Source organism: Protopterus annectens, chromosome 16.part0 (assembly GCF_019279795.1).
Source record: "Protopterus annectens isolate FY-2018-M chromosome 16.part0, PAN1.0, whole genome shotgun sequence".
Taxonomy (NCBI): Eukaryota; Metazoa; Chordata; order Ceratodontiformes; family Protopteridae; genus Protopterus; species Protopterus annectens.
This window is the reverse complement of record NC_056750.1, coordinates 282,297,712-282,323,026: the sequence shown is the minus strand read 5'-3', so window position 1 is coordinate 282,323,026 and position 25,315 is coordinate 282,297,712. Positions and strand designations below refer to the sequence as shown.

General features: G+C 39.8%; 1 protein-coding gene across 2 annotated transcripts in view; it reads left to right on the top strand.

Moving 5' to 3' along the window:
• LOC122790765 (Y+L amino acid transporter 2-like) overlaps positions 1–25,315 on the top strand; it is a 1,821,102-nt gene that overhangs the window by 532,198 nt on the left and 1,263,589 nt on the right. For both annotated transcript variants that reach the window (XM_044058377.1, XM_044058375.1), the window contains exon 2: positions 20,656–20,765. The gene's annotated coding sequence lies outside the window, so the exon portion shown is untranslated. The remainder of the gene's footprint in view (positions 1–20,655; positions 20,766–25,315) is intronic.

Sequence of the window (25,315 nt, the reverse complement as noted above, 5' to 3'; positions counted from 1 at the left end):
TACTCAGACAAGACCGCTTAAACAAAAAAGGTGGTGGGGTGGCAATTCTCTATAAAACTGGACTGCAAATAAGTAAAATAAATCATACCCTTCCATCTCACAATAATGTAGAAATAATTATTTCCAAACTTCAGCTCAACCCTCACAAAACAGTTAACATTATCTGTACCTATCTTCCCCCAGGAAAAAATCCCACTATTTTAGAAGACCTATTAAATTGGCTTTCACTAAATCTCCCTCAAGAAACAATACTTTTAGGAGACTTTAATATTGACTGGAATTTATGTCAACATACCTATCCACCCACCCTTATTAACCTGCATGGCTTCTCTCAAACCATAAACTCCCCAACAAGAACAAACAAACAGAATAATAAAGAAAGTATACTTGACTGGATACTTATAAACAGTCCTCAACAAAAGTATACAACAGGAACTCTCCCAGATGACCTCAGCGACCACTCCCTAACTTATATCATCAGGCATAGAACAAGTTTAACTATCCCTACCCAAGTTATAACATCCCATAGCAAGAAATTCTTTGATCCCATTCTGTTCCAAAATGAACTTATGCAAGTCAATTGGTCATCTCTTAAATCTCTCCCCATAGACGAAGCTGTTAGCCACTTCAATCATACTTTTCTGACAATCCTAGAACATCATGCTCCAATGCGTTCTATAAGAATTAAATCTAAAACAGCCCAATGGCTTTCAAATACTACTAGGAAACTAATCCTGAGTAGGAACAAAGCCTGGACTAAATGGCGTACCTCAAAAAACACAAATGATCACCTCATTTTCAGAGAACAAAGAAATTTAACAAAGAAAGCCATCCTACAAGATAAAAAGAACTTTTATACTCAGCTACAACAATCATCCCTACACCAACCACATAAATTCTGGACCGCCATTAATACACTGTTATCCCCTGGGAAAATTGCCACACCTAATCCAATTGATTCAAACCCCGACTGCCCATTACAAACAGCTAATGCCTTTAATACTTTCTTCACCTCTGCCATTCTTAAGCTAGCTAACCAACAGAGCCCTGATACCTCCAAACTACTAACCCAGGGCCCCACCCCCCATTCCACCTCAAACCCATACCCACCACATATATATCATCCTTACTTCAAAAATTAAAACCCACAACCCCCTCAGCTGACAAATTACCAGCAGAATTCCTCAAAATTGGTGCAAAAGCTATAGCTTACCCGATCTCTATACTGATTAACAGGACCTTAAAAGAAAGTACAATTCCTTCATTATGGAAAATCTCATATATCATACCACTATTCAAAGGTGGTGACTCCAACTTTCGCCCCATAGCATTATTATCACCACTTGCAAAAATAATGGAGAAATGCATCCACAAACAGTTACTAAATCACCTACTAAATAACAACCTCCTAGCTAAGTGCCAACATGGTTTTCGTCCTTTCCATAGTACTACTACAGCCTTACTATCCTTTATCGACTCAATTAACAAAACCGCAACAAAAATATTCCTTCTTCAGCCTTCTTCGTTGACCTATCCAAAGCCTTTGACATGGTCAACCACAAACTTCTCCTCCATCGTCTGAGGTCCCTCTCTTTTGACAATACAGCCTTAAATTGGTTTACATCCTATCTGGACAACCGAAAACAGGCTGTACTCTGGCATAACCACCTCTCTGATCTCCTTCCCACCTCTATAGGAGTCCCTCAGGGCTCTATCTTAGGCCCTCTACTATTTTCTATCTTTATAAACGACCTTCACCTAGCCACTCCCCTATCAACTTGCATTCAATTTGCAGATGATACAACCATCATTTGCTCAGCCCCAACACAGTCTGAACTTTATTCTCTCACACAAAATACCTTCACAACCATAGAACAATGGTTCTCTAACCATTGTCTCCTCCTTAACCCAAAGAAAACCAAACTCTTAATTTTTACACCCACTCTCTTGTCTCCCTCCATCAAATTCTCACTCACATCCAGCAATGGCATCCTTATCTCTCCAGACAATAACACCAAACTTCTGGGTATTACAATTGACAACCAACTAAAATTTGACACGCACATTGACTCTACAATAAAATCAACTAACAGAAAACTAGGATCTCTCTACAGAATCAAATCTTTCCTTACTCCAGAAGCCAAAACTACAATACCTAGAACCCACTTAATCTCTTCCCTATTATATGCCTTCCCTATTTATACAAATCTTTCTAAATATAATCTTAATAAACTAACTACATGATATAACAATATTGCCAGATTTGCTACAGCCTCTCCATACAGGTCTCATCATTGCTCCAATCTTAAAAGACTAGGGTGGCTTGAATTACCCAATCTAATACAATTTAATCAACTTACAATTGCCCACAAAGCCCTCTACCACCCTGACAACACTCCAATGCTCTCCACCCTCATAAAACCCTATAACAATTTGAAGAACCTGCGCTCCTCTAATAAAATACTGATTCATACTTCTCTATCTAAGAACTCAGCAGGTGACTCTATATTTTCCAACTCAGTTGGTAAAATATGGAATCAACTACCCCAAGACCTCATAACTCAAACATCACTCCCACTATTTAAAACTAAACTAAAACTCTTATTTTCCAACCACTGGCTTTGCTCTTGCAATAACCCAGACTAACCATTTTGTACCTCCTTGCTATTTGACTCTTTACACCCACTCTTTTTCTTATATCTAACATTCTAAATTATCCTCTACAAAACTGTTTCTGTTACTTCATTTCTAATAAAGGCATAAAAACCACTACTTTTCAACTTCTTACAAAGATGTAATACAGTAACTAGGTACTTTACTTGTATTTTTCTACTTTACATTTTTTTGTAATAGAGTAATTAGGTACTTTACTTGTATTTTTTTCTACTTTACTAAACCTCATATTGTACTCAAATGCTTTTACTTCCAGCTGAAGGTTTAAAGTACATGTTTTTAGATTTTATTTGTATATGTTTATATATTATGGTAAATTTTTTGTTTTATTCTTACTATAGTAGTATCGTAGAGGAGCTTTTCTCCCCGGGCCTCCACTGAAAATGGACATGTATCCAGTTGGACTAGCCCGGTAAACAAATGTAAAATAAAATAAAAATAAAAAATAAATAAATCTTTACCCTCTTTAGGTATTACAGCTACTACCGCTTTCTTCAGGGGGTTGGTTCTTCTCCTTCTCTTAAAATACTGTTAAACAAAACCTCCCAGATCTTTATCAGTTTTTTATCCTCCTAGCCTCCAAACTTCCACAAGAATACCATCTATTCCTGTGGGCTTTTCTGTAGATTGGTTATACATCACCATTTTTATCTCATCTTCTCCTATCCTAGCTGTTAGTAATTGGGCCTCCTCTACCTCTAATTTTGGCATATTTAATTCTTCCATAAACATTTCCTTTTGTAACTTTTCTAGATTTCCATATTTCTCCACTTTATACAAGCTTTCATAGAATGTCCAAAATATTTCAAGTACTTCTTACAGGATACCTTATCTTCCTTGTTATAGGCTCCCTAAGCTTGGTGACAGCCCTTTCTACATTCTGTTTCCTGAGTCATTGTTCTAAAAGTTTTTGTGCTTCAGAGTTATCAAAAAGCAGTTGCTTAACAGCAGTCTTTCTAAAGTCATGCTTATCAAGGTAATCCCTTATTTTCTGTTTAGCTTTCTGCATTTGCTCCTCTTTCTGTTCTGTGAAATTCCCACTGTTTTGCAATACTTTTAACATTTGTTAGCCCCTGTAAATAATTATTGTTACTTTCCTAAACATATCTCTCTTTCTTTTATTTCCACCCTATTTCTAAACTCCACTTTAATTTTTTCCCACTCCCTGGCTTTATTTTCAGAAGAAATTTCTATCTTCTCTAATAGCTCCTGAATAATTTCCACTATCCATTCCTTAAATTCCTCTTTTCAACAGATAGGTGGGAAAGCTCCAGTGTCTCATTTTTATTTAATTACTCTGTTTTTATTTTAGTTATTATTGGAGCATGATTTGAAATAGTTATTGGGTGTGTATCAGTACCTTCAGTTAAGTGTGCATGTTCCTGTGAAATGTAAATTCTGTGTAGCCTATCCCAGTTTTTATATCTTGGGGAATAATATGTAAATTCACTTTGAACTCCTAGTACTGGTTTCACATCTTCCATGCCAAATATTTTCATACATTTCTTTAAATCTCTGCTCTGCTTTGTTATATTTTCTGGACCCCCTCCCCCCAACATATCTTCACTACTGCAAATCAAATTCCAGTACCCACCTATAAGTAATATGCATTGCTAAAAGCTGATTATTTCTCCGAGAGTTTTCCTAAGATCCTTTATAGCAGTTTTGGGTGGAATATAAGTGCATGCCAGTGTAATTCTCCTCCCTTGCCAGTAGCCCCTTAGTATTGCAACTCTACCATTATTGTCTTTTTTATCCTGTTCTATTACTATTTGACATACTCTTGAAGTACTCCTCTCTTCCTTTGCCCCAGGTATTCTGCAGAATAACCATCCTGAAAACCTTTGTTAATCAAATTCACATGTTCAGTTCTTTCCAAGTATGACTCCTGTAGCACAGCTATTTGCACTCTACATTTTAATATAGTTCACTACTCTTTCTTTTTTTGTATTTACCTGTCAGACCATTAGCGTTTAAAGACATTATAGAAAGGATCATATTCTCGAGAGATTATTATTCCCACCTTTTATATGTACTATCTTTTTTGTTAAATGTCGAGTTTCAGCTTTTGTGTTACATGCATGTACTGTTTGGCAAGTTAATCTTTTATACAGTTGTTTCTTGTCATCTCCATTTGAGTCTATTTTACATCTTAGAAGTTTTTGTTTTATTGAAAACCATCAAATAAAAATACACACACACACCCCAGTACCCCCCAAAAACCCAGTAATTTAATAATAACACAACTATAATAACAAAACTATGTACAGCTTCAAATATTGAAGTTCAACCCTCCTAATAGAAACAGATGTTCCAAACTGATAGCCACACACATAGACTCGAGCTAACCTAAAAGAAAGGTTATCCATGCTAAGACACATGGTATAGCCTGTGGTTCTATTACATGCTGTCTGGTTTTGGTCTTATCTTTGGAGCTCTCTCAGCTGGGAAAACACTTGAATGCTTTTAGAAAATATTTTCTCCAAGCCATTTCTCTTTATCAGATTGTCTGCTAGAGACATGAGAACCAGACACAAAACTGTTAACTAGAAAAGAAAAGCCTTATAATATTCAATATTCTTTATTTACTTGCGTTCTTTTAAAATGTGTTACTTGATTAGGCTAATGGCCTTAACCCAGTCATTCCCCCATGCTAGAATGAGAAATCGCACACTAATTTTACTTGTGTTATGCTCTTTTTTTTGCATTGCAGTGCCTACATTTCTTAAAACTGAGCAAGGAGAAAGAGAGAAGAAGGGGAAAAAACAGGAGCACCTATTTACATTAGTATCCTTATTACACTTAAAAATAACTGACAATAATTTACTTTAAACATACAAAGAAAATCATAGACTATTTAATAGTACTATTAAGAAAACATTTTGGTTTTCCTTACAGTTAATGTTCTCCCTCTTCTTCCCCTGTTCTGAGGATTTTTCCAGACATTAATGACCTGAAGTAGGGCATATGCTTTAGAGTCCCCTACAAGTTCAGTAGAGACCAGAAAAGTTCAATATTTCCTGATTTTCTTGTTCAGTCTTGTTTCACAAATATAATTATTGCTTAGTAATCCCACATTTGTCATTTTCCGGGTTACTGATTTTATTCTCCTAATGTTAAAGAGATGAAGTAGGGCATTTGCTTTAGAGGCCCCTACACGTTTAATATAGTCCAGGAAAGTCCAATATTTCCAGAGTTTCATCTCCTCCTAAATCCTGTCTGTGCTTCATTTCCAATGTACTCTCGATTCTTCTAGTTCAACTCTTGTGCTTTTTTCCCTCTCTCAAGCTTCCGTTGAAACACTGGAAGAGGTTTCACTTGCACAGTTTCTCTGTGGTCTTTATTACCAGAAGAACAAGATGCATAATCTCTGTTTCACAGCTCACTTTTTGTTGGACAAACATTTGTATATCTTGGCATGTAGTTTGTTAAAAAGTGATTTTTGTTCCTCTAGGGAAAAATATATTGAAGATAGCTGGGTACAGCAGTGTGAATCTCACACCTGCTTCTCAACATTCCCTGAATAATTGGATAAATTTACTCCTCTTCTGTCTGGTGTATGATGGGTAGTTATTCTCCACAAACACTCTGTCTCCACTTTTCTGTCCTTCTGCCACAGTTTTGTCAGAATCAACTCCTTCTGCTGGTAATATTGCATATTTACTATTAAAGGCCTAAGTTAACAATTCCTGTTGTGGAATACCAGTCCAGTTGCTTATCTGAGCTTTCATAAAATTAATACAGTCTGTTCCTTCCAGTTTCTTGGGTAAAACAGAAAATATCAGGTTTTCTCTACATGCTCTGTCCTCTAATTCTATTATTTTTTGAAACATCTCTTCTTGTGCAGTCTTATATTCAGCTCCTTTTCTGCATTTCGCCTCTTGAGATTTGCAGTGTTTTTCACCTTATCTGAATATCTGTTTAAAGCTTCTTCCATTTCCAGCTTATTTGAGTTGATGTGGTCCATTAGTGTTTAATTTATTTTAGACAGGTCTGTGTCCAGTTGCCTAATACTTTCCTCTAGGTTACTGGAAGTCATATATGGAGCTTGCACTGCTTGTTGCTGAACAGCTATGGTACTTTTCCCAGTTCGTTTCTTTTTGTTTCCTTTTGTAGCTGATTTTCCTTCAGATCCTCTGTATTTCTTTTTTTGTGGCATCCAGGCAGTGCATTTACTAGCTGTTTACTGAAATTTACCTAGAAATCTAGTTCCGATGGCTTCCTCTGCTAAGTTTCTGTTTTCATACTTGGAGAGATAAAATGAAGGCATTAATCAATGTGCAGCCATCATGGAAGTCAACTAGGGATCTGTTTGACCTTGCATCTTCAGTGAACATGAAATTCTTTACTTTGAAAACACTTTTTCCTAGTTGCAATTAGTTTACCTAGGAGGATGTCTGAGCTACAAGTATTAGCCTGCAGATCTCCTAACCTTTAATTTCACAAGGATAGGGTATCATTGAGAACTAATCATCATTTTCTAACCAGAAATGGCCATTGAATTGAATCTTAATCAACCTACTAGTGTTCTTTCTAAATTTTTCAAACAAAAGAGAGTATACTGTGCAGTTGATGAGTGTTCATTTTCAACTCAAGTTTTATTTACATCGCATGAAGGATATTATAATGTCATCCCATCCTTCTCAAAGACTAAATTGGGACAAGAAGTGTCTAAAATTACCTTGTGTATATGGCTTTACAACTGTATGTCTTTTGTTCATAACAAAATGTGGTTATTTTTTATCCAGCAAACCAAAGGCTCATTCAACTAGACCTGTGGCTACCTCTTTGTTTTTTCTCGCTAGAGTTCCAGTCGATGAGATTTGTGCTTTGGATATTAAGTCTGCTGTTTACACCTTTATGTCCCATTACAGATTGGAGGTGCAGTGTGGATCTCGCACATCCTTCAGCTCTACTTTGCTTCGGAATATCCTTCCATGAGACTACTGTTTTTCTTGGGTAGCTTGGGAATCTGTCACAGTTGTTGATCTGTATCAAAAACGTAACCTCAGGTAGGAAATGTTACCTACTTACCATAACACTAGATCAGTGTTGCCTTGTTTCATCCAGCTCAACATTCCCTCCCTCTGTCCTGCATCCTAAGTTGTCATTATTCTATCTCCTGTTTGGTCGGTTGGACCTGACCAGGGGCCTTGTATTTTTTGACAGTGAGATGGTGTTACTTACCATAACACTAGATCAGTGTTGCCTTGTTTCATCCAGCTCAACATTCCCTCCCTCTGTCCTGAATCTTAAGTTGTCATTATTCTATCTCCTGTTTGGTCAGTTGGACCTGACCAGGGGCCTTGTACTATTTGACAGTGAGATGGTGTTACTTCTGTTTCCTTGTTATTCAGTCTCATTAGGTGTAGTACTAGCAACAAGCAGGCAGACTCAATCTGAGATAATCGGGGGTGAGGGGATTTATGGGTAGGGGAGGAATCTGAGCCCTGGATCCAAGCTCTTGGAAAAAGCTCTGAGGTCATGTCTGATTGGATCTGATAACCCAGCTGCTGAACCAGACAGAAAGTACAGTTGTGTAAGATCTTCCATAATGGTAGATGTCCTGCTTCTCAGTGATGCAGTATTCTTTTTACCTATGTATTCTGACGAGGAGAGCCTAATGTCCAGTCAACATAGCCCCAGCAAATCCTCCTCTTTCCCTGGAAATGACACTCAAATTATAATGCTTGGTAAAAGTGCAGACAGAAGACTTGGGCCAAAATCAAACTTCCATTGTTTCATTGAACATTTCGAAAGTCTTTTTAAAGGAGACTTTTCCCAATAAGGGATTCAGACCCTTGAAAAAAGCACCAGAATAGGCCACTGCCCTGGTAGAATGAACATGAACAGAAAAGGAGAGCTGCTTGTCATGAAAGGTATAACAAAAGGAAATGGCCTTAGAGATCTAAGAGATGTTTTGTGTAGACACTGCCAGTTTCCTGGCATGAAAGGAAATGAAAATTTGCTCAGATTTTCTGATACATTTAGTCTTATCCAAGTAATATCTGAGCTGTCTTTGTAAATCCAAGTTGTGTAGTACCCTCTCACTATTAGATTGTGAAGAAGAAAAAAATTAAGAAAGATGAGTAGACTGAGTTCAGGGCAAATCATTAACCACCTTGAGCATAAAAGAAGGATTAGTATGAAGAGACACCCAGTCCTTGGGGGGAAAAAAAACAAAAAGAAAAATGGGCGTGGAGTTCAGAAACTCTCTTGGTAGAAGTAAGAGCATCAGTAATACAGTCTTCTAAGCATGATGTTGCAGAGAAGAAGAAAAGGCAGGCTCAAAAGGGGACTGATTCAGTTTTTCAAGAACAAATTATGGTCCTAAGAAGGAGGAGTAGGCTTTCTTGGGGTCTTGATGAGAAGGGTGCCTTTTAGGAATTGTTTGACTTCAAAACTAGACGGCTAAGTTGGATTCAGAGGCAGATAAGTAGAAATAGCTGACAGGTGAGCTTTAAGAGAAGAATATGCCAACCCAGTATTGAGCAATTCATACAAGTAAGAAAAGACTATAGGGTCCCATACAGAGAAAAAGTCCTGGTCATGCTTGAGACACCAAATAGAAAATTTCTACTATTTAGCCATGTAAGATTTTGTAGTGGTGGGTGGCAGATGTGGGTGATGGAGAGACCCCTTGTCCTGTGTGAGAAGATCCATCCTGTGAGGTAACTTGTGGTGATTGCCCCTGGCCAGACGAAAAAGAAGGGGGAAGCAGCACTGTCTGGACCAAAAGGGAGTCACCAGCAAGCTTTTGGGTGTGTCCCACGTGATTTTGTGCAAGACCCTGAGAAGTAGAGAAGGATAGGCACACAGGAACATCCCCTTCAGAGAAAAAGACATGGGGTCGACTTTCCAAGCCAGTGGACCTGAAGCTCTAGAAAAAGGAATCAAGGAAGTTGTCTGTTCAGAGGGAGGGCAAAAAGATCTAGTTGAGTATCCCACTGATGTACAATGTCCAGGAACACTTTTCCATGAAGTATCCATTTGTGAGGTTGTGTCCTGGACCTGCTCAAAGAGTCTGCCACTGGATTGTGCTCTGAAGAGAGGTAAACCCCTTAAAGAATCAGATGATGGCAGGGATTGAAGTCACAAGCCTGAAGAGCCAGCCTGCAAAGAAGATAAGACTTTATGACTTTATGTTCCCCTGCTTGCTGTATTGCCTGTAAAAAAAAAAAAAAAAAAAAACTTTAGAGGACCTGGAACCAGAGGTAGTGAAGAGCTAGGATTAGTGCCCTTATATCCTTGATATTGATGTGATCTGACATTGTTGGAGGAAGCTCCTCAACACTTATCTGAGCGTCCATGTGCAGCTGTTGAGTAGGAAGAGGAATATGAAAAGGTAGACCTGGATGTAGAGAGATCTACCAAATCCACCAATGGAGTTTGAGTTTGAGAGTGGGTAAAAGAGGGACTGAACACTCCAGAGGGTGACAATGTTGGAGCCAAACCATCTTGAGATACCATTGGAATTTCCTAATGTGGAGTTTGGTAAAAGGAGCCTAACGGTGAATGCCATAGTGAATGCCATGAACCCCAGAACTTGGAGAAATTCCCTTGCAGGAAGAATTGGGAGAGGAAGAAGAGACTGGAAATAAGCAGTCAGAGTGAGGACCTCAGGAGGCGGAGGAGAAGCCAACGTTGAAATGGTCTGAATCTTGCAACCCAAAATCACGTGGTCGTGAAAGGGAGTCAACATTGACTATTTGAGATTGATAGTGAATCCCATACTATGCAAGAGAAGCATAGTGAAATGTAGAGTCTGAAGCAGAGACTGCTGAGAGGGGGCTTGAATTAGAAGATTATCTGGATAGGGGAATATTTGGATTCCCTTAAGTCTGCAGAATGCTACAACAGGGGCCAGACATTTGGTAAATACCTTTGGAGCTGTAGGAAAAACAGAAGGTAAAACGGAGAATGGGTGATAACAGGAAGAACCAGAAACATGTAAAAGATATAAGCAGCATAACAGAAAATGGCTGACATCAAAACTAATGAATAAAAACAGCCATTCTGAGTGAGATGCTGGCAAATACAGTTGTTAAAACTGTGTATCCAAAAGACCAGGAATTCAAGTTTATAATAATTAAAAATCCACTTTAATGGTAACACATTACTTTAATGGTAACGCACTAAGCACTTTCGTCCCTTCAACCTTAATATCAATCAGCCTTTTATATAATACAACTTATTAATCTGTTCAATTCAGCTCTTAAAGAACCCTTAACACAAATAAAAATGTCCACTAAAATATATGTAATGTAAACATTTTAAATACATTAAATAACAATTGTTTAAATGTTAAGAACACAAAATCAACATCTTTCAGCATAATATTATAAGTATTCTAGCTGTTCATCAAAAAATAAAAAATAAAGTGAAGTTAGGCAACATATACTTTCTGTTAGCTGCAGGCTCTCTTCTTAAGAAATGGAACTAATGTCAAATTTTCATTTAATCCAGGGGAGGTGTGGCATTCAATTTAAGTTGCCACTGTATTTCTCTTATTCCCAAGTCTAATTCTCACCACCCTCCTCTAGAATTAATAGGTACTATGTCCAAAATACCAAAGTTAAATCTACTAATGCCTGTACATACCTGACTATGCTTGTAAAGGGCATTATTCGTGTTGGCTCTGGCTATAGTGTAGAGATGCTCATAAATTCTCTTTCTAAAATTTCTCTGTTTTTCCTACGCAAAAATCACCCAAAGTAACACACACAGCAATATAAATAATGGCCTTAGTCACACAATTGCCCTTTTTTAGTGTTATTTTAAAGGGTACATGTTGCAAGGTGATAATATGTTCTTCTAGGATGTAGGGACATTATTTACATGCACCACACTTTGTTTTTCCCTTCTCAGATATTTGAAAATTCATCACCTCATGTTCAAATAACCATTTTAATTTTGTTTTCTGTTTTGTAAACAAAAGCAGGGGGCTTGTCCAATAATTTCAACCACTTCTGGACTAAAAATAGCCCAATTTACTTAGTACTGTATCACTTCACGGCTATCCATGCCAAAAGATAAGACCATGCTACTATGAACATTTGGAGCTTCATCTGTTGTTGTCCTATTGGAGCTCAAACAGTTGTCACTACCCAGTAATGGTTTATACTTAATTCGCCATCCTAAAGTTACTTCTTGAACTGTTTTTGTTAGGAATGAGAAAGGTTAACCTCTCTCCACAAGCATATTTAGGATGTTGTTAACTTCCATTGAGAAACTATCAAAATTTGAGCACATTCTAGCTGCTTGACCCATTTGGCCTTTAAAGATGTTTTTCTAGTAATGTCTAGGATGGTTACTCCAATAGTCCAGATAACTATTAGAAAAAGTATCTTTCAAGAAGATCTCTGAACCAAATCTGTTATTTAATTTGTCTTTAAATAAGATTACGTCTTAGTCAATACTAGTATCCGATTCAATTCCTGTAAATTTGAAAAAACAACAGGAATTGTTGAGATAGTCCAAAAAACATTTCTGTTTTACATGGAGACTGCCATAGGACAAAGATATCATCTAGGTATCTAAAATAAACGAACCAGTCCTTAGGAAACTCAGAACTGAATACATGCATCTTTTCCCATGTGTACAGTAATACATTTGTGTATATGCATGCTCAACTCACACCCATTGCTACCCCTTTTATTTGTTTAAAAAACTTGCCTTCAAAAGTAAAGTAATTATTTTTTAAAATAAATTCCATGATGGCCATCACAACACTAACCATAGTATCATTTAATGGGGTTAATTCCCTTAGGTCCTCATAAAACATATTCAAACCCTCTTGATGTGGAATAGATGTAAATAGGTCTTTGATATCATTTGTGGAAAAAATATACTTCTCATTATACTAATTGGCTATAATTTTCATTGAAAAATCCCAAGAATCTTTCAACGTATAGTCAACAGGCCTGATAAGATCCTTTAACAACCTACCCACAAAAACACCAAGTGAATAGGTAGGACTATTGTGTGCCGCTATAATAACTCTAAAAGGAGGGTGTGGAAAGAGAATTTATGAGCACCTCTATGCTGTAGCCAAAGCTAACACTAGTAATGCCCTTTACAAGTATAATCAGGTATGTACAGGCATTAGTAGATTTAAATTTGGTATTTTGGACATAGTACCTATTAATTCTAGGGAATTAGACTTGGAAAGAAGAGAAATTCAGTGGCAACTTAAGTTGAATGCCACAGCTCCCCCGGAACACTCTAAAATAACACACAAGCCCAGTTTAAAATAACACTGTATTGGAGTTACCAGGCAGGAACAGCAGGGGAGCAAAGATACATATATATATATATATATATATATATATATATATATATATATATATATATATATATATATATACTCTTGCCTCAGCAGGCTCACAGTGGGCACCATCCCTGTTGAAGTGTCACATCTATATATCCTCTGGTTCGCAGATGTCACAATCTGCTACATTGGGACAGCGGGCACAAGAGCAGCAAGACACTCTGATGCATGGTACCCTGTCTTCAGAGTCCTCCTCAGACATCCCCCTGAGGAGCCACCCCATAAGAAATTGTGCAAGAGAAAGCACCTTGATTCTCTGGAAGAATCTGTCACTGAAGATGCAGATTATGATGAAGGGGAAGGGTCCCCACGGTCGCGCCCTGAATCTTAAAACAGAGGGGTGATTGGAAGTCCACAAACCCATCCTCCAAGGAATCTGTTTTCCTGCAGGCTTTTCATGCCCAACCCTCTATTTCTTGGGTGACCCCACTTGCCAGCAATGTGGTTAAGCTCATCGTGCAGCGTGCATGGAAGGCACCTGACACTGTACAGCCAATCCCCCGGAGACCGTACAAAATTATCCCTGCACCCGAAGATCAGCCCCACTGGTCTAAAGGTCTAGCGGTAGATGCTATGGTGATGGCAGCTGCCACAGTAAAGGTACACACTGAAGAGAGTCCTGCTGTCCATATTACAAACCAAGAGTCTTGGACAGTGGACAGATTCGGGAAGCGAGTCTATGATTCAGTGACCTTAGCCATTTGTTCGTTGAATTTTTTGGTACACTTCACACGACTTCAAAGTGACCTGATAATGGAGCTTTCAGGGACCTTGGCAGGAGCAGTGTCTGACAAGGTAAGTGATAAGGCTGACTCCCAGTTTGCGACCCCTGAATCGATTCCAACTTGTCCATGTTGCTTATTGCGCACACAGCTGAAGGGATGGCCAGGGCAGTGGGTACAGGATTTGCCATTAGGCGTCATGCCTGGATGCGCTTATGTGACTTTGCGTACCCTTTCAAGTCTTCCTTTATCAACGCTCTGGTAGGTGCTACCTCGTTGTTTGGCCCAAGAGTCAGAGACACATTAGCCAGGTGGGAGAAGGATGGAAAGACCCTTTCTGCTGTGGGTGTACGTTTTTCTGCTCCTCAGTGACCTTATTTCAGGAATCATAGGGTTGGAAAGATGTGGTTCAAGAAGTCCCAATGCCTTTTCGGGACGCATGTGGTGAGTATTCTCCTTGGGGCAGAGGGGAGAATTCTTCGGGAAGATGCCCCTCCTGTGGCAGAGGGGGGTCCATGTAACCAGGGTTCCAGAGATTATTTATCTGGACAACCCTACCAGCGCTCCTGAGTAGCAGCCTGATTGCCTACCTCTGGAGGCAGTCTGGGGAAGATTTTCTCTGCACCTTCTAGCCTGGCAGACAGTAACATCAGATTCCTGGGTGCAGACAATAATTACCATGTATCCCCTTCATCCTTTATCCCAGACTACCATGGCGAATCCCCAATGTTCCACCCAGTCAGAGGGATATAGCAGCACTAGAAATCCAAAAGCTGCTTCAAAAAAGAGTCATCCATACAGTCCCACCAGACCAAATAGGATCTGGATTTTACTCAAGATTCTTTTTAGTGCCAAAAAAGACGGGACTGGAGGCCAATCATACACCTCAGTGTATTGAACAAGTTTGTTCAACAGACAAAATTCTGGATAGTCATGCTTCAGTCTATTCTTCCTTTTCTGGAGAAAGATAATTGGATGTGGTGTGTAGATCTTCAGGATGCATATTACCACATAAAAATGGACAAGCGCTCCAGAAGATATCTTCTCTTCTGGTTTGGAGCCAGTCATTTCCAATTCCGAGCACTGCCCTTTGGTCTCACCACAGCCCCAGGGTGCTCACCAAATGCATAGCAGTAGTAGCAGCTCACTTAAGGCTACAAAGATTCCGGGTGTTTCCATATTTAGATGAATGGCTCCTCACCGCTACCTCCAGGCATCTACAGCATTTAACCTTGGACTCCGTTCTGAGGCTTACAGAGTTCCTAGACATCTCAATAAACAGAGCAAAGTTCAAACTATCCTCCACACAAGACAGAATTAATTGGCGCAACATTAAACACAAGCTCTTGTATAGCCGCTATCCCTCTTTACAGACTGATACGGCTGAGGTCGCAGCTCCAAGTGATAATTTCTCAAGACAAAGTTCTGGCTCGTCTAATTTTACAACTTCTTGGTGTTATGGCAGCAACAATCACCCTAGTTCCTCTAGCGAGATAACATATGAGGCTGCTTCACTGGCTTCTCACATCTCAGTGGTCTCTGCTAACGCAACCAGTGTTACACCTAATCCGCATAATTAACTGTTGCAAGCAGGATTTACTTTAGTGGATGAAACAGGAAGAAAAATTGTGGAGCCGCCCCTTCTAACCCTCTCAGCCCAAGGCTGTAGTGACCATGGATGCTTCCCTGATGGGGTGGGGGGACATTTTCAGGGAAAGGCAGTCCAAGGCGCTTGGTCCCCTCTAGAGGCCAGTTAGAATTGAGGGCAGTGCTCATAGAGTTGCAAGCTTTTAATCCGTCCTCCCTTTGGGGACAATTGCTATTCACTCAGGCAACATGTCAGTGATTTGGTACATCAACAAACAGGGTCTATATTATGTGATCGAATGATCAAATAGTCGAACACGTAGCAGTTGACCCATAATAATCGAACACCACAATGTCGAACGGTTCAATGGAGATCTCTGTACAGTGCGGAAATGGAAATTTTCCATTGTCTGCACTGTAGTGCGATTTCAGAGTTGGTATATATAAGTAGCAGGGGGTGTGGGGGTTGCAGGGGGGCTTGCCCTCCTGCATAGAGCGTTTAAATGGTTTGGGTGGGTTTTTCTTTTTTTATTTTCTGTTCGACATTGTAGAGGTTCGATTACAGGTCGACTATTTGACCATTCAATCATGTAATATAGACCCAACAAACAGGGGAGAACCAGATCCTACCCTTTTATGTCGGGAAGCCCTGAGAGTTTGGCAATGGACAATCACCTCCAACAGCTTTCTGATAGCAATGCACATCCCGGGGAATTCCAGAGTGATTGGAGACAAATTGAGCAGATTTATTCTCCTGCCTCTCGAATGGTCTCTCAATCCCATTGTAGCAGTGAAGATTTTTCATCGATGGGGTCAGCCTTGCTGAGATCTCTTCACCTCTTCCACAAACCACAAGTGCAGCAGCTACTGTGGCCTAATCCTCCCTCGGGGGAGCCCCAGAGTGATGGTCTCCTACACGACTGGCCCCAGGGACTACTTTACACCTTCCCACCAATTCCCCTAATTCCCCAATTTTTGAAGAAAGCCCAACAGTTGAGAAGCAAAGTGATCCTCATTGCACCTTATTGGCCCTGTCAAATCTGGTTTACCTTTTTCTGGCCTCACCTGGTTCACCGACCGTGAACTCTGGATCCAATTCCAAACCTATTGTCCCACCCACAGGGACTACTTCATCCCAGTCTAAAAAGCCTCAGGCTGACGGCTTGGTTCCTCCACTTCCAGTAATTGCCAGGCAGAATAACCTGTCTTCCCTAGCACAAAATATACTTCTAGCGTCTCATAAACCATCCACCGGGAAACTTTAGTAAATAGAATAGATTTGTGTTTTGGTCTCTGGAAAAACAAACTGAGCCCTTTTCAATTGACAAGGTATTAGAATATGTATTGACCTTGTTCCAATCAGGAGCCCTTGCCTGTACTATTAGAGTTTATTTGGCTGCTATTTCAAATTTTCGTAATGGTTTTGATGACCTTTCATTGATGACTCATTGCCTTTGCAAAACCTTTCTAAAGGGTGTTTTACATTTTAAACCACCTTTTAAAGAGCCCATTGAGCCTTGGAATTTAACGTTAGTCTTACAAAGTTTGGTCCATCAGCCATTTGAACCAGCAACCATGTGTGATATTAAATATTTATCTTGGAAAACTATATTCCTGATAGCCATCACTTTGGCCAGGAGAATATCAGAATTGCAGACTTTGTGTATGAAACATCCATATATCTTATTTCACAAATAGAGAGTATCACTTAGAACTAATCCCTCCTTTCTGCCTAAAGTAGTATCATACTGCAATATAAATCAGTCTGTAGACCTACCAGTTTTCTTCCCAAACTTGTCAAACTAGAGTGAATATTGCTTACATTTGTTGGACATACACAGACAATTACATTTTTGTCTGGATAGAACTAAATCATTTAGAAAATCAGATCAACTGTTTCTGTCCTTTTCATGTACTAGACTGGGTGAACCAGTTTCAAAAGTTACTCTGTCAAAGTGGTTGAGAGATTGGATCACCTTTGTTTTTACTAAAAAAAAAAAAAAAGCTCAACTTACCAACAAAGATTAAGGCACAGTCTACTAAATCTTTTTCCATTTCAGTAGCCTTTCATTCCAGAGCTTCTATGGATGACATACAGCAGCCACAACTTGGGCTACCCCCCCATACCTTTATCACTCATTACAAATTGGATACAGTCTCAAGGGGGAGAGCATCCTTTGGGTCTATGGTGCTCAGGAACACACTTCCCTAGGTCCTCCCAAGGTTTAAAGTAGCTAGGGACTCTGTCCCAAGTTCAAGAATGGATGAAGATTGACAACATCAGGTAAAGAAGTTATGTTCTTACCATAACGTTCCATCTGTGTTGTTGATCTTCAAACATTCTTGACATCCCACCCTCCTATGCCCTCCAAAGACTCCTGGAGGTTCGGAAATAGTCCTGGGTCCATGATAGGGTAGTTCCTCAGACAAAGCTTTCACTTTTTCTCTATATTCTATGGGCAAGACTCGATCTGAAGGGAAGGGAAGAGAGGCACTATGGGTAGCCTTAGCGTGAGAGTTTCTGGCTGGCGCGAGCTTGATAAAATGGTCAAGCCGGTTCCGAGGACAGAGATGCGACCCAAGAATGGATGACGATTGACAACACAGATGGAACGTTATGGTAAGAACATAACTTCTTTTTTATTAAATTGGTAGATTTGTAGAACTCAGCTGTCTTCTTTAAGAGGTGTTTGTTCAGTATGATCAAGTGGGACAAGTATTGTTGTACAACGATTAGTGCTATGACCATACATTTTAAATGTTTTATAGCTGATTTGAAAAAAAAAAAAAACAGTTGCTAATTAGTTACACAGTGCGTAGCATTGCCACCTTATAGCAAGAGGGTCTTTGATGCAATTCTTGTCTGTAGTGCCTTCAGTGTGGAGTCTGCTTAACCTCCTTGTGTTTGTGAGGACATTGTCTGGGTTCTTCAGTTTCCTGACATGTCCTAAAGACATATGAAATGTGGACTGGCAAATGTAAATTATCTCTAGGTGTGTGTGTGTGTGTGTGTGTGTGTGTGTGTGTGTGTGTGTGTGTGTGTGTGTGTGTGTGTGAGTCTGCGTATGTGTATGTGTGTGGGTCTTATATGTGTGACATGGAAGAAAAGTGTGGCAATCTACTTCTGTTGCCTGTTTGCCTAATAAACTTTAAGATGGCAGTGACTGTTCATGAGGGCTGTATAGGGCTCAGATGAAAATAAGACTTGGAGGGTTACATTTAATAATACCGATAGTGTAATCTTCAAAGGGAGTTACTTTATAATCATAACTGGTATAATATGTTATTTCTAATTTATAGAAATTATTTATGGGCTCATAGTTAGCTACTAGGCTTACATTCTAGATGATCATTGAGAAGCTTAACCAGACATCCTAGTAGGATTATGATATGTTAGCTTCCCAGATCAAGCATAGGTATCCCACCTACACCAATTTCCCAGCGCACTGAATGTGAGTTTAAAGATAATTAGAGTATTATTTTGTTTGATGTATAGAGGGAGCCTTTTCCAGAGAAGCGGGGTATGTTTTGTGTCAGTGAATGTTGAGGTTTTTGATGTGGGTATTCGTGGTGCCACCAGTTTTGTAATCGTGGTGCCACCAGTTTTGTAAAAACAGAGAATATCCAAAATGGTTGAGTCTTTTATAGCATGGAAGGTCAAACAGAGATAGGCACACAGGAGCATGCATATAATGAGAGGGCTTTTACTTTATCTGGGTAGCTTAGGAAGCCTGTTCCTTTCTTTTTTTCAAAATGGTCTTTGGATCCAGTAAATCTGATTATTACCTGAAGAATTTGTGATCATTATCTTATAGATTTTAGTTATTATAACATCCTAGGAGTATAAAATATATAATTTAATCATGTTTCCCCAATCGGGTAAAGAGCTAGTCAGCTGAGTTCTTTGGTTTTAGGAAAATTCATTCAAGAAATTCCTTTTTGTTTTATTTCAGCTTACATCACATAATGAATATTGGGTCCACATTTATAAAAAAATCCAGTATGTATCGAAAAAAAGAACCTAATTAATAATCTAGAGGAGGCATACAAAGGGTATCCCATCAATGAGTTAATGAGTGAGGTGTTATCATCATCCATTCATTCCCAGTTACCTGCATAATCCATTTCAGGGTCTCAGCGGAGCCAGAGCCGATCATGACACTCGGTGGGTGCAAGGCAGAGAAAAAGTTAAAATTATTTTAATTTTCTTCTAGTGCAAACACAATGACTTATCTCAAGAATAGTAACCTAATATTTTATCACTTTCTTAATGGAAACAAAATACATCCTGTTGAATATTTAATAGCAAGATATAACATAGAGCAAGAAGGTTGGTTAGATATACATACCTGTAAAGAATATATTCAGGATAAAATAAAAATATCTGTAGATCTTCAAACTAAACCTGTTCCAAAAATGTTGGATTTAGTCTCTAATGTTAATAGTAGGCCACCGAGGGGGAAGTCATGTTTATCAATTATATACAAGATTATTAGAATTGAATTTGTTACCCCAGATATCACAATCTGGAACTTTTCAACAAAAATTAACAATGAACCATTTTCAGAACTAAATAAAAAGTTATTCTTAAAATCTGCAGGAAAGTCAACGTCCTTACTTTATTGGAAAGTCTATACATGGACATTTCTGCACAGAGTCTTTCTTACACCTCATAAAATTACACAAATATATAAAACAGGAAAAATGAAATGCTGGAGTAATGAAGTTCTTAATGCTGATTTGTTACATATGGTAATAGATTGTAAGTTGGTGACTTCTGTTTGGAGTTGTTTTAGAAACTTTTCTCAGACTTTGTAGTCAGACAATTACATTATTACTGACTCCTTGATACTGTTTAATGACCCAATTTCAGCAGCTATATCTATTTCTCAGACACTTCTTTGGGCAATACTTGGCATTGTAAGAAAAGTTATAAAAACCTGGAAATGTAAAACTGAATTAGCATTTGATGAATTTGTGTGCCTAGCTAAGACTGTTTGTAAAAATGAGTTGTCAACTATAACAATGAGAACTTTAAACATAACTCATTAGTATATGACTTACCAAAAGCTTAATGATTTTCTGGAAAAGTACTAATGGTTAAGAATATATTAATATTTTTGTCGTGGACTTTATCATTTATCTTGTTATACACTGTTGATTTGTTAAAACCAAAGAAAGGTTAAAAAAATAAGGTATGGCTGAGATATTAACGCTAGGATTCTACTGTTTATTAACAATATCATTAGAAATAAATGGCACAAGTATCACAAAAACTTTGTTTAGATTTAATTATTGAATATTGTCAAATGAGATAATTAAAGCACTCATTTCATCTTGTAGGTGGTGTTCTTTTTCTGATTCTTTTTAAAAATCTAGATGGCACAAATCAAAGCGTAAACATTTATTCATAAAATTGGAATCTTGGCATTGGAGTTTCCTGCGTGTTTCAGGTTAGTCTTTAATTTATGTGATTTTGGCGCTGTTTTTTTGTCTTTGGAGTGGGGTCACACTTGTTCTCTCCTCCTTCCTTGGTCTCAGCTATATAGCAAGTTTTTGGGCACTGCAAGCAAAAAATCCCTGACAGTATGTTTGCATTACCCAGGCAATAGACTCATATTTTTGTGCAGGAATTCATGCAGTGAGGGTTGATTTCCTTGTTACCTATGCTATATCAGGTTCTTCATCAAGTACATAACTTAGGCATGTGTTTTTATTACTGCTCTGAAATTACTGCATTAATTTGTACACACGTTTAATGCTACTAGCCTGACATAATTGAACTTCAAGGTCCTGTGGCAACTGCAACATGTAAACATACTCTTCAACTGTAGAATTTTATGCTGCGTATTTAGCTCTAGGTCATCTACTATAGCAGATTAGACTCCACAACCCTTTAATTCTTACTGCTTTTACTTTCTGTGATTTTTTTGTCAGGTGGATGTAGGTATTTTTGAATCTATTTTGGTCGGTCAGAAGAAAAACAATGTACTACTTATTAGAACTGTTTCTATAATACTTGGCTATCTTATGATGTCCCACAGAAGAGTTCATGATACTTCCAATCTTGAGACAACCACTACAAAAGACTGCTATGTTTTAAATCATATCTTTTTCTATATGCTTCCATTGTTTTTTCACTTGTTTTATTGTAGAGTTTTGAAAGTTTAAAACTTCTAGGCTAGGGCAGAAAGCAGACCTTGTATTTTTGCTTGTGCAGCCCAAGAGCTTAATTACTTTTAAATTGTGGGAGGAGATGGAAACTGGTCTTGCATGATTAAGACAACAAGAAAAAAAGTTTAAAAGTTTTCTTGACAAGCTGTTAGCACATAATGATGTGCAAACAAATCTGACTCTGTATTTGCTTTGGATACAACCATTGCTTTTCTTATTTTTCTATGGTCTTATTAGAGCATTTTTATTTATGTATTTATTAATTTTTAAAATGTCTAGGCTAGGACAGAAAGTGAATACTATGATGTGAAGTTGTTAAATCTCGCCGTTTATTCTCACTGATGGGTTTGGAGCTGATCCTCGGCTCCGACATGTCCGATAGCAATCGGCTCCGACATGTCCGATAGCAAAGCTCAAGGTTTGCCAGTAGCTCAAGACCAAGCCCCTTATCCCACAATGCACTGCTAGAATTACCTCAGATCTAGTTTGCCGCGGCAAGAGAGATCTCGGTGATCCAGCTAGCTTGGACCATTTGTGGGAAAAATAACAGCATGTTTTATAAAAAAACTTTCCTTTTTGTTACTAAGATAGTTGTGTGTTAGTATTATGTCATTTCATAATATAATCTATAGTTTAAATAGTTTAAATAGTTAGTGCCCTGTTGGCTTCTTGGTTTGTGTGGGCCTTTAGCCCTATTTACTCTTATTAGTCTTTCTAATAGTCAAGGTTTTTCTCTGTGGGCCTCTTTAGCCCTATATTTGTAATCTATAATTATATTGTTATAGATAGTGCCGGATTGGGCTTAGTTGTTTTGAGGGTCTTTACAAGTGAGTAAGGACTTTACTGTCTTACTTTTTGCAGTTTACTGTTTGTTTTATTTAACTATGTCGGATGAAAAGGAGAAATCCCATCCTAAATCGGGATTCAAAAAATGCCCAGATTGTGGGCAGAAAATTCCATCACTGACGGACACATTCAATGTGTCTACTGTCTGGGGGCTAAACACCTCCAAGACACTTGCAGTATTTGCCATTCTTTTTCTTCAAGAGTCCTCTTGGAGAGAAGGAGGAAGCTAATAGACAGGGGATTGCTACAGCAATCTTTTTCTGAGTTGTTGAGTAGCCATGAAGGTACTAGCACGTCCTCCAAATCCTCAAAATCCAAATCTTCAGACAAAGTGACAGAAAAGGCAAAAATTTCAGCAGGAGGGTCATCGGTTCCACAGACCTCGGAACCGAGTGTACCTTTGATTCGGAGCCAGCTCTCGGTATTGGAGCCGGTCTCTGAAGTTCCTTCTTCCCCTCTGCTCCAGTCAGCACCTTCGGTGCATTCAGCTAAGTCCTCAGTTAGCCTTTCAGATTTGGACTTGGATCGGCTAGTGCAGAAGCTTTTACAGGCACCAGGACTTGCCAAATTGTTGTCGGCCCCAACCAGCTCGTCACTGCCGAAGACCATGGAACAGGATTTGTCTACTCCTCCTCTGAGCCATACTGGACTCTCGGAGCCGAAGGAAACTGAACCGATGGTTGTCAAACCCTTGGAGCCGATACCCTTACCGGTGTTATCGGCTCCATCTAGTCAGATGTCCTCGGCGCCGACCGAGGATTCTAGGAGCCGACGCTGTCCCGTCGGGTCTGGGGAGGATAGTCTAACCGATTTGTCGGTGCCAACTCTTCCTCTTGGGGCTTCGGCTCGGATGAGCTTGGCTCCTACCTCGGGCTCGGAGCCCAGGGTTTTGGTGTGGGAGGATCGGATGGTACTCTCGGGTCCGTCCACTCCTTCTCATCAGAGCCATGGTGCCTTCAATGCTATGAGAAGAGTTTTGTCTCCAAAGACAATGTCAACATCAGTTCAGCCTTCCCTCTCCCCTCAAGCTCCTGTGTCTGCTTCTTCATCTACCGGTCCCTCTAAGCATAGAGACCCCGAGCCTCAAGTACCCCCCACAGGGCGTCCCCTGCTCTTCTGAGACCTGCCCAGATCCCCCCACTGAGGAGGTGCCAAGGAAGAGACTGTGCAAGAGGAGGCACTTAGACTCCCCACAGGAGTCTTTGACATCTGACATGGACTTAGATGAGTCAGAAGGGTCCCCTCGATCCCCCTCTGAGGATATCTCCTTTGCAGAGATACTAGAGATCCTTAGTCAGAGGGGTGATTGGCAGTCCAAAACCCCTACTGAGGATGAGTCCGTGCTCTTGAAGGCTTTTGGGTCTCAACCTTCCACTTCTTGGGTGTCTCAGCCTTATGACAGGCTCATGGAACTGATTTCTTGTAAGGTGTGGGTGTCACCGGAGGCCATGGAACCTGTTCATTGTAAGCCCAATAAATTCATGTCTGCCCCAGTGGACAATACATTTTTGACAAAGGGAGTGCCTGTTGATGCCATGGTGGTATCTGCAGCCACCAAAAAGGAAGTGTCTGATCCACCTTTATCCATCCCCCTAGCAGAGATTCTAGGGTCATGGATAGATATGGGAAGTGCATGTTTAGTTCAGCGACTTTTTCTCTGCGATCACTGAACTACTTAACCCACTTGATGAGACTACAAAGAGATCTCCTGAAAGAGCTAGGAGATACTCTCCAGGGTACGGTAGCTGCAGGGGTGGCCGACAAAGTCAACGCCCAGCTCTCTACCCTAAACTCAGTGGTAAACTCGTCCATGTGTCTCATTTCCTATGCAGCTGATGGTTCGAGTAGAGCCATTAGTTCGGGCATTGCTCTTCGAAGACAAGCCTGGATGCGTCTCTGTTCCTTTCGGAACCCTTTAATTCTTCCTTTATTAATACCCCATTCGATGGCTCATCACTGTTTGGGCCCAAAGTAAAGGAAACTTTAACCAGGTGTGAGCAGGAAGGCAAGACCTTATCTGCCGTTGGAGTCTGTTTTTCTACCCCTACTCAGCCCTACCCCAAGGGCCCTAGGGGAGGGAAAATGTGGTTCCGAAAATCACAGGGAGCCTTTCAGGGCACACGTGGAGAAACCCCCTCTAGAGGCAGAGGAGGGGGTTATAACGGAAGATGCTGCCCCCCCCGTGGCAGAGGGGGTCTGCAGCAACAGGGTGACAGGGGTCAGTTCTCCGGTCAACCCTACCAGCGCCCCTGAAAGGGGGCCTGACTGTTCGGCTCTGGAGGCAGTCGGGGGTCACTTGTCTTTGTACCCAGAAGCCTGGCTAAACATAACATCAGGTACTTGGGTACAAAGCATCATTTCCAGAGGATATTTCATACCGTTCTCTTCCCCTCCCATTCCTGTAAACAGAATCCCAGATGTTCCACTGAATCTCAGGGAACAAACAATTGTAGAGGTCCACAGATTGCTAGAAAAAGAGTCATCCAACCAGTCCCAGCAGACCAAGTTGGATTCGGAACTTACTCAAGATTCTTTTTGGTACCAAAGAAAACAGGGGACTGGAGACCTATCTTGAACCTCAGCAGACTCAGCCAGTTCGTAAAGAAAGAGAAGTTCTGAATGGTCACACTTCAGTCCATTCTTCCCTTCCTAGGGAAAGGCGATTGGATGTGCTCCATAGATCTCAAGGACGTGTACTATCACATAAAGATGAACAGACGCTCCAGAGATCATCTGTGTTTCCGGCTGGGAGCCAATCATTACCAGTTTCGAGCCCTGCCCTTTGGTCTCACTGCAGCCCCCATGTTGTCACCAAATGCTTGGCAGCTGTCATGGCTCACCTGAGACGTCTAGGATTCCAGGTGTTTCCATACCTAGACGATTGGCTCCTCACCGCTACCACCAGGCATCAATTGACTCAGGCAACACAATACACTCTGACACTCTGCCATCAATTAGGCATTACAATCAACTTCGAAAAGTC